Genomic DNA, 10,337 nt, shown 5'->3' with positions numbered 1-10,337 from the left:
GGCTGGAGGGGAGGCTGTCCCCCTCCACCTTGAAGGTTTATGTAGCCACCATATCGGCTCACCACGACACAGTGGACGGTAAGTCCCTTGGGAAGAACGATCTGATTATCAGGTTCCTTAGAGGCGCACAGAGGCTGAACCCTCCCAGGCCATGACTGTTCCCCTCGTGGGATCATGGGACCCCTTCAGAAACCCCCCCTTCCAGCCGCTAGAATCAGTCAAGCTCAAAGTTGCTTTGGATAAAAGCGTCTTCCAATGCATAAATGTAAAATGTAATCTCTATGCGAGAAACATAGACAGAGAAAAGGCACAGCTGGCGTGGCCTGCTCCCATGCTTGGCACGTCGCTTTGTTCCACCCCCCACCCCCCCCACCCCCCTTCGGGATGCCAGGATCCTAAAAAGTTAATGACGATTTTTTATGGGCCATTGAGGAAGGGTACATACACGGTTCAGCGCATGGATTATTGAATAGGGTCACTAGTGTCACTTAATTCGACACAACGTCAAAGTGAGCAACAGATGGGGAACGTCTAGGTTTCTGTTATAACCTCTGTTCCCTGATGGAAGGAACAAGACTTTGTGTTCCCCTGGCCACGTCACTGAACCGAGCCACTGCAATGGCCGAACCTTATTCTCAGCTCCTCAGTGCAAAACCTGAATGAACAGATGCATGCTTCCCTCCCTTTATACCCATATGTCTGGGGGAGGAACATACAAATTCTGTCTGCCAAATTCTCATTGGCCTTTTCTCAACTTCAAGAAAGTCCCCTAGTGTCATTTCAACAGTAACCTAGATGGAAAATGTGTCCTGTGATGTGACATAACAAAAATGAATTTAAAAAAAGTTAAGTAATATACAAAGAGCACGAGAGTGATTTGATTTCATTGTTAGACATTAGTTTCAATTGGTGTTTTTTATTTATTATGAAATTATGAATAATAAATTTTCCCATTACCTGTTGAACTTTTTCATTAAATGCAATTCAAACTTTGCTGTCAAACAATATGAACCATGTTTTTAATAAACAAAATGAATTTGACTCCATTACAGCACAAATACTTTTAAGACTTAAACACCAAAAAGTCTTTGTTTAATTCATGTATGTACTTAATTTCATTTGAACAATTTCAAGAATTGCTTCTATTCAGATGCTTGACACAGTGAATCCCTGTTAATTTTCTCTCTACACTTTCGTGTTCTCTCTCCCCCAATCATTTTTCTACTTCAATTCTTTCTGTCCAAAAATGAAAGAATTCAAAGGATGAAGGACCACATTTTATACTTCAGTAGCTTGCATCTATCTTCAATAGAGTAAAGCATGGCCTGCTGTCCGATATTGGATGGCTAGGAGCTCAAGACTCGATTTGAGTCCTGATTACACCAATCCCCCCCGGACTTTACATACTTAAATGAATAGTGAATATTTGAAAATAGGTGGAGATGGGGAGGAGGCGGGATGCCAAGAAAATCTGTCACAGGAAGCAGGTAAGCAGCGGTTTATATACTTCTGCCCGCAGACTGAGATTTGCCAGATTAAAATTGGCATGCTCCTCCCGAACCTCTGTTAATTTACTTTTATAACTATTTATTTTCATGACACTGAATAGCAGTATCATCATACATCATATCATCACTATAACAATACAAATGTTCTGCAAAAACAGCAAGTAGTTCAAATATTGCAATTAAAACACTACATTTTTAATTGCATTGAAAAGTCAAAGAAATGATACAAATTTAAACAAATTTTCTTAAATTATTTAAAATGCTTCTTTAACAGACCTTGTCCTCTTGTGTGACATCTTTGTCACACCAAATGATATTTCAGCCTTTTGTGTGAATTAATGACCTTGCTATTCTTAGCTAACATGTCATTAGCAGTTAGCGAGACACATTTGCACAATTTTCCATAATTATGCAGTTTAAAAATTTTTTTGTAAAAAAAAAAACATTTAGGGGTGTCACAACAAAGGACAACAAAACATAAACACTTTTAGAGCTTTGAAACAAGTTAAATATTTGAAAAATTTAGAGAGAAAAAATTACCACCTGCACATGTCCTGGCCTTCACAGGGGGCTTCAGAAACATGACCTTGAATGGGATTATAGAAACTAAATAAAGTCGTCTGTGGAACTGCCCGATTTAAAATTAGGATATGGTGTCACACAGGAGGACATGGTTTTCAGTGACAAAATGTATCAACTTCCTATGCTTTTAGAAATATATGGATAAAAAAATCAAATTGCCATTTACTAAAATAGACACAATTATGCCAGTGGTATATATCAATATTTTTATGCTTTTCTTTTTAATTTATAAAAGTTAGAATTTATTGAACCTTGCTTGAGACAGTCACACCATAGGACAATTTTGAGATTTGGCTCAAAATATAAAAAAAATCTAATGACAATGCAGTTTGTATAATAACAGGTTGATGTAAAGTAAATAAATGTTTAATCATTTAATGCATTTTTAAATGATGACAATACTATTTATTGTATTTATTGTTGGCCGGAGAATCGGGGCAGCGGGGGCGGTATTGGACTCGCTCTATCGCACCGTTGTCACGAAAAGAGAGCTGAGCCGAAAGGCAAAGCTCTCGATCTACCGGTCAATTTTTGTTCCTACCCTCACCTATGGTCATGAAGGTTGGGTCATGACCGAAAGAACTAGGTCGCGAGTACAAGCGGCCGAAATGGGCTTCCTCAGATGGGTGGCGGGCTTCTCCCTTAGAGATAGGGTGAGGAGCTCAGTCATCCGTGAGGAGCTCGGAGTAGAGCCGCTGCTCCTTTGCGTTGAAAGGAGTCAATTGAGGTGGTTTGGGCATCTGGTAAGGATGCCCCCTGGCCGCCTCCCTAGGGAGGTGTTTCAGGCACGTCCAGCTGGGAGGAGGCCTCGGGGAAGACCCAGGACTAGGTGGAGAGATTACATCTCCACACTGGCCTGGGAACGCCTCGGGGTCCCCCAGTCAGAGCTGGTTAATGTGGCTTGGGATAGGGAAGTTTGGGGCCCCCTGCTGGAGCAGATGCCCCCGCGACCCGACTTCGGATAAGCGGTTGAAGATGGATGGATGGATGGATGGATGGATGGACAATACTATTTATCAATTTGTATCTTTTGTGACAGCGAAAATACCATGTCACGTCAACAACCCATATATATAGGATACATACTGTATATATATATATAGCATGTAATGATACACAAATTTCAAGATACAATACAATTCATAGCCTCACGATATGATACGATTCAATACAATATGAGCACTCACAAATATTTTGCTCAAACTTATTCAAGGATTCAACATAAATTTAAAATGTAATTTGTAACTGTAGCACACATCTCCATAGAAGGAAGGGCGACACAGGAAACAGGGCTTCCACTTCAGGGGTAAGTGCTTTTATTAACAAACTTTTAGCCCTTACGGCTTCCCAAACACAGCAGCTTTTGCAGCTTTATAGACAAATAATAGTTCTCAGAACAGACTTTCTTTGTCGCTGACTCTCTCCCCCCACTGGAGGTTCTGTGGTTGCTTTTATGCTGCTCTCCCCATGCTCGCTGAAATTAGAGACAGGTGTTAGACAAAATTTAGCGCTTGACCACGCCCCCGCTGCCACAGTAACGTATTCCGTTTGATTACTCAAGGTCAGTAATGTATTCTAAACACTTTGGATTACTTCTTCAGCACTGGTAGATTGTTTTACTTGTTTTGATTATAAAAATTCTGCCAGTACATTAAGACAAAACACACATGTTAAAAATATATTCTCTGAAAAAACGAAATATCTTATGCAGTGTTGTTTCTAAAACAAGTCAATCAAATTGATCTTTTTTTTAGGATTTTTAGATATTTTTACAGGAAAACAATACAAAAAATACTATCAAGAATACAATTTTTGCCCTAATATCAACGATCTTACTAGAAAAAAATAAATTATGATCTGACCTGAATTTTCTTGATAAAAAAATATAATGGTGCCTGGTAGCATGTGCATGTAAAACTGCTAGAAATAGCATTTTATCTTAGCATGAAGCTGACAATTTACTCATGATTTATTTCATTTTCTTCTGCTTCAAACTTACTTCTTTGTCTGCTCATATGAATGTAACATATCATAAGAAAGTTTTTCACCGCTGTTCAGATGCACTTTTGATCGAATCATTTATAAGTATAAATGTTTTACATCTGAAAGGAGTAAATATTAAATGAAACATATGAAAATAAAATGTAAGTAATATCTTCAGTAATCAAAATACTTTTTGAATGTAACTGTATTCTAATTACCAATTATTTAAATTGTAACTGTAGTGAACGTCTAAGTTACTGTTGTAACCTCCATTCCCTGATGGAGGGACGAGACGTTGTGTCCCCCTGGTACATGACACTGAACCGAGCCACTGCTATGGCCAGACCTTACTCTCGGCTCCTCATTGCAAAACCTGAATGGACAGACACATGATTCCCTCCGTTTATACACGTATGTCCGGGGGAGGGACATGCAAATTCTGTCTGCCAATTTCTCATTGGCCTTTTCTCAAGTTCAGAGGTAACCGAGGCTTTCAAAGAAGTCCCCTAGTGTCGCTTCATTCAACACAACATCTCGTTCCCTCCATCAGGGAACAGAGGTTACAACAGTAACCTAGACGTTCACTACAGTTACAATTTAAATAATTGGTAATTATAAAACAGTTACATTCTGTCGCTCACTTCGACGTTGTGTCGAATGAAGCGACACTAGGGGTCCCTATTCAATCACGCCATGTGCTTAACCCTGTACATGCACTTCTGATGCAGGTGCCGGCAGGCAGTCGCTTGCCAAAGTGACAGGCTGCATCAGAATGCACGTACCCTTCCCCAATACCCCATAAAAATCGTCATAAAATCGCCACAAAGCGACATGCCAAGCATGGGAGCAGGCCGCGCCAGCCACGCCTTTTCTCTTCTCTATGCTTCTTGCATAGAGTTCAAGTGGCTGAGGCCATTGTAATGCTATCGCACGCATCGGGGAAGGCTTTCACTCACGACATGAGTGTCTGCTGGACCGAACTCCAGGCAGGCGTCGCTGACCGAGAACGCTTGCAGGTCCCCAACCCTCTTGATGGAAGTGAGTGTGATCATGAGGGCCAACTTCAAGGAGAGGGCTTTGAGCTTGACTGATTCTAGCAGCTCGAATGGGGGTCTCTGAAGGCCTGAAAGGTCCACGGAGAGATCCCATGAGGGGAACAGGCATGGCTGGGAGGGTTTAACCTCTGGGCGCCTCTAAGGAACCTGATCAGATCCTGCTTCACTAGGGATTTACCGTCCACTACGTCGTGGTGAGCCGATATGGTGGCTTCATAAACCTTCAAGGTGGAGGCCTCCCCTCCAGCCTCTCCTGCAGTAATGAGAACACTGACCCAACTGCGCATCTCTGCGGGTCTTCAGATCTGGAAGAACACCAATTTGCAAACAAACGCCACTTTAGGGCATAAAGTTGCCTGGAAGAGGGAGCTCTGGCTTGATTGATTGTGTCTACAACAGCAGGTGGTATGTCACTTAGATCTTCCCTATCCCGTCCAGGGGCCAGATGTGGAGGTTCCAGAGTTCTGGGTGCAGATGCCAGAGGGTGCCCCATCCGTGAGAAAGAAGGTCCTTCCTCAGGGGAATTCACCAGTGAGGGGCTTTCGTGAGGAGTGTGAGATTTGTGAACCAAGTCCATGTGGGCCAGTAGGGGTTCACCAGAGTGACTTGTTCCTCATCCTCCCTGCCCTTGCACAGCACCCGTACAAGTAGTCTCACTGGGGGAAATGTGTATTTCGTATTTCGCATATTTTATACATTGTTTGCAAATCAGTTGGACTGCCTGGGGGTGGAGCCTCCACTCTCCACTCTCTGCTGAGTGTACCTTGTCGTGACAGCGCATTTGCTGCCGTGTTGATGTTGCCCAGGATGTGAGTGGTGCACAATGACTTGAGTCATTGCTTGCTTCAAAGGAGGAGATGGCGGGTGAGTTGTGATGCTGCCATGGCAATTTATGTACGCTATCGTAGCGGTGCTGTCTGAGCGAATCGAGACATGCTTGCCCCGTATTTGCAGGTAAAACCTCCGCAGGTCAAGTATTACAGCAAGCAACTCTAGGCAGTTGATGTGCCAATCCAGCCGGGGCCCCGCCCAAGAGTCGGCAGCTGTGTGCCTGTTGCACACGGTGCCCCAACCCTGTTTGGAGACATCTGTGGTGACCAGAACGCGTCGGGAAACCTGCTGTAAGTGGACTCCTGTCTGCAGAAAACAGAGGTCTGTCCAGGGGTTGAAAGTCTGGCGGCAGGCAGGGGTGATGAACACATGGTGCGTGCCGCGGTGGCATGCCCATCTTGGGACTCGAGTCTGGAGCCAGTGCTGAAGCGGTCTCATATGCATCAACCCCAGTGGCGCGACCACCGCGGAGGATGCCATATGCCCCAGGAGCCTTTGGAATTGTTTTAGAGGAACCGCTGTGCCTGGCTTAAATAAGGTGAGGCATTTCAGCACCGACTGAGCATGCTCATTGGTGAGGCGCTCTGTCATTGAGAATGTCGGCCATCTGGGCGTCAGCCTCAGACTTGGCGTGCCGACCCGAAGGTGGCAGTCAAGTCGAGTCTTCCATGTCAGACGCAAAACGCTTTCCGATGCAACGGCAAACTCGTCATCCAGCTCGGGAGGGCTCGAGGGAGTAACCAGACAGGCTGTGAGGCGAGCCTCACTCACCTCAAGCTTGGACGGAATTCAACGAGCATGCCGGGGGGGCGGGTGGTTCGTGGGGATCTACCCGGTGAAACCGAACCCGCTGCCATCCCCAAATCGCCTCCATCGCCAGCCGGGTTGTCCTCAATCGCATGGGAAGTAGCGATGCGGGGGGAGGCTGTAGTGGCGTTCCTCCTTAAGAACAGCCGCGACCACAATGTTGCCATGGTAAGATTCTCGCAGTGAGAACACGAACCATCCACAAACTCTGCCTCGGTGTGATTGCCGCCCAGACACACGAGGCAGTGCCTGTGATCATCTGGAGTGGAGAGAATTCAACCACATCCAGGAACTACACAGGGGCAGAAGGGCATCTTTATAAAGACGCGTTCTGAAAAGGACGTTCAACGTGTAATGCTCTTTTATAGAAAATAAACTCTTTTATAGAAAATACTCTCTTTTAGCAGAGCTGTTGAAGCGCCCAGGGGCAAAGCTGCACTGCCGTGCAGAGAAGGAGAAAGCCGCTGTTATGCACCGTAGATCCAACAGCATACGCTCTACAGTGGTGAGTTGAACAGTAAACGATCTCAGCTCGCTGATCACACAACTGCTCGGCTCCAAAGAAGAAATCTGAATTGACAGACACATGATTCCCTCCTTTACCACCTGCATGATTCTGGGAGGGACATGCAAATTATGTCTGCCAATTTCTCATTGCCCTATTCTCAAGTTCAGAGGTAACAGAGGCCTTCAAAGAAGTCCCCTAGTGTTGACAGAGAAATACAGTTACTTATACTTTGTATTTTAAATACATAATCCCATTACATTTGTTCAGTTTACTCCCCAACCCTATATACTGTATATCTATATATATTCACCAACCACTTTATTAGATACACCTGTACACATATTAATGCAATTATCCAATCGTGTGGTAGCAGTGAAATGTGTAAAATCATCCAGATATGGGTCAGGAGCAAATGGGTCAGGAGCAAATCAGAATGGGGACAAATGTGATCTCAGTGATTTCGACTAGACATGATTGTTGGTAACAGACGGGCTGATTTGAGTATTTCTATAACTGTAACAGTCTCTAGAGCAGGACCAGACTGGCCATCAGGAGTGGCGGGAGAAATCCAGGTGGCCTGGCAACGGATTTGGCCCGCTGCCCCACTTGTTTTTATTTATTTATTTACTTATTAATTATTGTTTTATATTATTGCCACCCAAGTGATTTCTGAATTTGGAATTTGATAATAAATCACCCTTAAAATGGACCATACCATTGACATTGCGTGAGTGGTTCAAGTAAATGCACTGAAAAACCCGCTCATTCAAGGACCAGCAGTCATTCAGTGCATGGACAGAGTAAAGCTAATGTGTCTACAAATGCTTGCATATATAGTAAAGTTAAGTGATGAGCCCATTCCAGAAGATATTCGATGTCAATAAAATGAAAGCTGCACTTTTGTTTTTGTTGCTGAATATAAAATATTTCATAGAGATGTTCCAAAAACATGTTGTATTTGAACTGTTCTGACACAGTCACACATCATGAATAAATCATTTCCTCAAGGGTTAGCAGAGTAGAGTGGGAGTTTTTTTTTTTAAACAAAAAGGTGAAAATGTTAAAAATAAATCTGGGAAATCTTTTCAAAGATTACACAGTAGTCCAAGTGCATTTTAACATTTTGATTCAAGGAGCTTTTGAATAAATTCCAAACACATCCACAGTGATTAATGATAGTCTGTTTGGATCTGACTCTGACATATTGATTTTTTCAGTATCATCATTCTTATCTCAAAATAACGAGAGGGAGAGAGAGAGAGAAACAATTCCATTCAAGGTAGACATTCCAATTTTACATTTTGATGTGACTTACTGTAATTGATTAGATTCATTTTCTTAATTAATTCTCTTAATTATTATAATTAATATTGTTTTCATTGTCTTGCTTTGCACGAGACCTTCTAGTTACATGCATAGTAACATGCATTCTACTTAGTTTGTGACTTACAGCCACTTACTAGTGCATTTGGAAACGAGGACATCATGCATATTTCCATCTCTTAATGCAATAAAAAAATTGGCTGAGGCAAAGTAATATTTTGCTTGTGCAGAAATCCCAGGAGATCCATACTTTGCTGTATGCCTGTAAAGCATTCCCTTCAAGAGAACGAACTCCCACAAGGTTTATGATACAAACTTTTGAAAACTTCCCTCTGTTCCAACAAATGTTTCCTTTTGGTTCACTGAATGTATTTATATCTCTTTGAATCAAATGGCTTGGTACTCTTGCTATAGATTTACCTTTAACATTTCAGCCTGCCTATGCAATACAGAAATTCACGATCTGCATCAAAAATTGTTTAAATCTGCAGAGTAGTGTTTCGCTGAAGCCCTTATAGCTAGTGTTAATTTTATAGACATATTAAGATATGAATCTGTTTAATGGTGTCATGGCCGATAGTGACATTTACAGATCATTTGAAAACCATAGAGAGTGAAATGCCCTGTTGCCTATATATTTGTCAGGGATGTGAATATCAAAATTGAACACTAATACTGAGGATGGCTGCGGTTTATTTTGAGCAGTATCTTGTTGCCAAGATGGTAACAGATTACATCATACAGTCTAAGGCAATCAAGTGTACCAAATCAGAAGATGTCTGATATAGCCAAGTTTGCAGTACTGTCGTAATGATGTTTCATTTCATTAAATTACCTTATGTTATTTGTTACAAATCATGGGAACCATTCTGGATATCCTACTTCTAGGTATTGATTACTGTAAAGACTCAAAGATTAACAAATATGATTTTATTCTAAACTGTGTATGCAATAATATTTTTTTTCCGTGCAGCACAAGTCAGCAAGACAATAAATGTATTACAGCTTAACTACAGACTTAAACCAATATATGATTGCAGGTTCTTATTGAAACTCCATGTTCAATGTAAGTGTGTGTGTGTGTGTGTGTGTGTGTATTGCTATAGTTTGGCGACAGAATTGGTTAGTCTATTGTAATAATAATAATTAACTTTATATATTGTAAAAACAAAAAAGTCTATGGTACAGTATGTTCCAATTTAAATAGCTAAGTACGTGTGTGTGTGTGGCATATATAGCTACATGAAAGCATTTGCCTGTGCAAGATGTTACAGAAAATGTAGATTTTCATAAAGGCATAAGTATGTTTGTGTGATTAACATTTCAATCGTATGTGGGGATGCCGATGACAGTGGCACTAGATCATTATTTAAATTTGATCAGATGCTTCAACACTGGCCATAAATTAATAACTGTACTAAAATTCAAAACAATGCAAACAATGTCATCATTTCTCACTTTTTTTTCTCCTCAACAGGTACAATCAAACACAACAGGTAAGTATCCACAAAAGTATTCAGCTAATCAACAAACAATGCTCAAAATTTCAAAATCAATTACTGTAATGATTACCCTGTCTTGTCTCTCTGTTGCCCCCTTGTTTTCCATCTTGTCACTTTTCACTTCTTAAGTTTTCACTTTAGTCCCTTATTTAATTCCATAGTCCACCCTGTCTCGTTTCACTGTTGCCCTCTCGTTTTCCATCTTGTTGTCACTTTAGTCCTTTATTTGATTCCACAA

The sequence above is a fragment of the Xyrauchen texanus genome, chromosome 13 (genome assembly GCF_025860055.1).
Source record: "Xyrauchen texanus isolate HMW12.3.18 chromosome 13, RBS_HiC_50CHRs, whole genome shotgun sequence".
Classification (NCBI taxonomy): domain Eukaryota; kingdom Metazoa; phylum Chordata; class Actinopteri; order Cypriniformes; family Catostomidae; genus Xyrauchen; species Xyrauchen texanus.
This window is presented reverse-complemented; position numbering follows the sequence as displayed.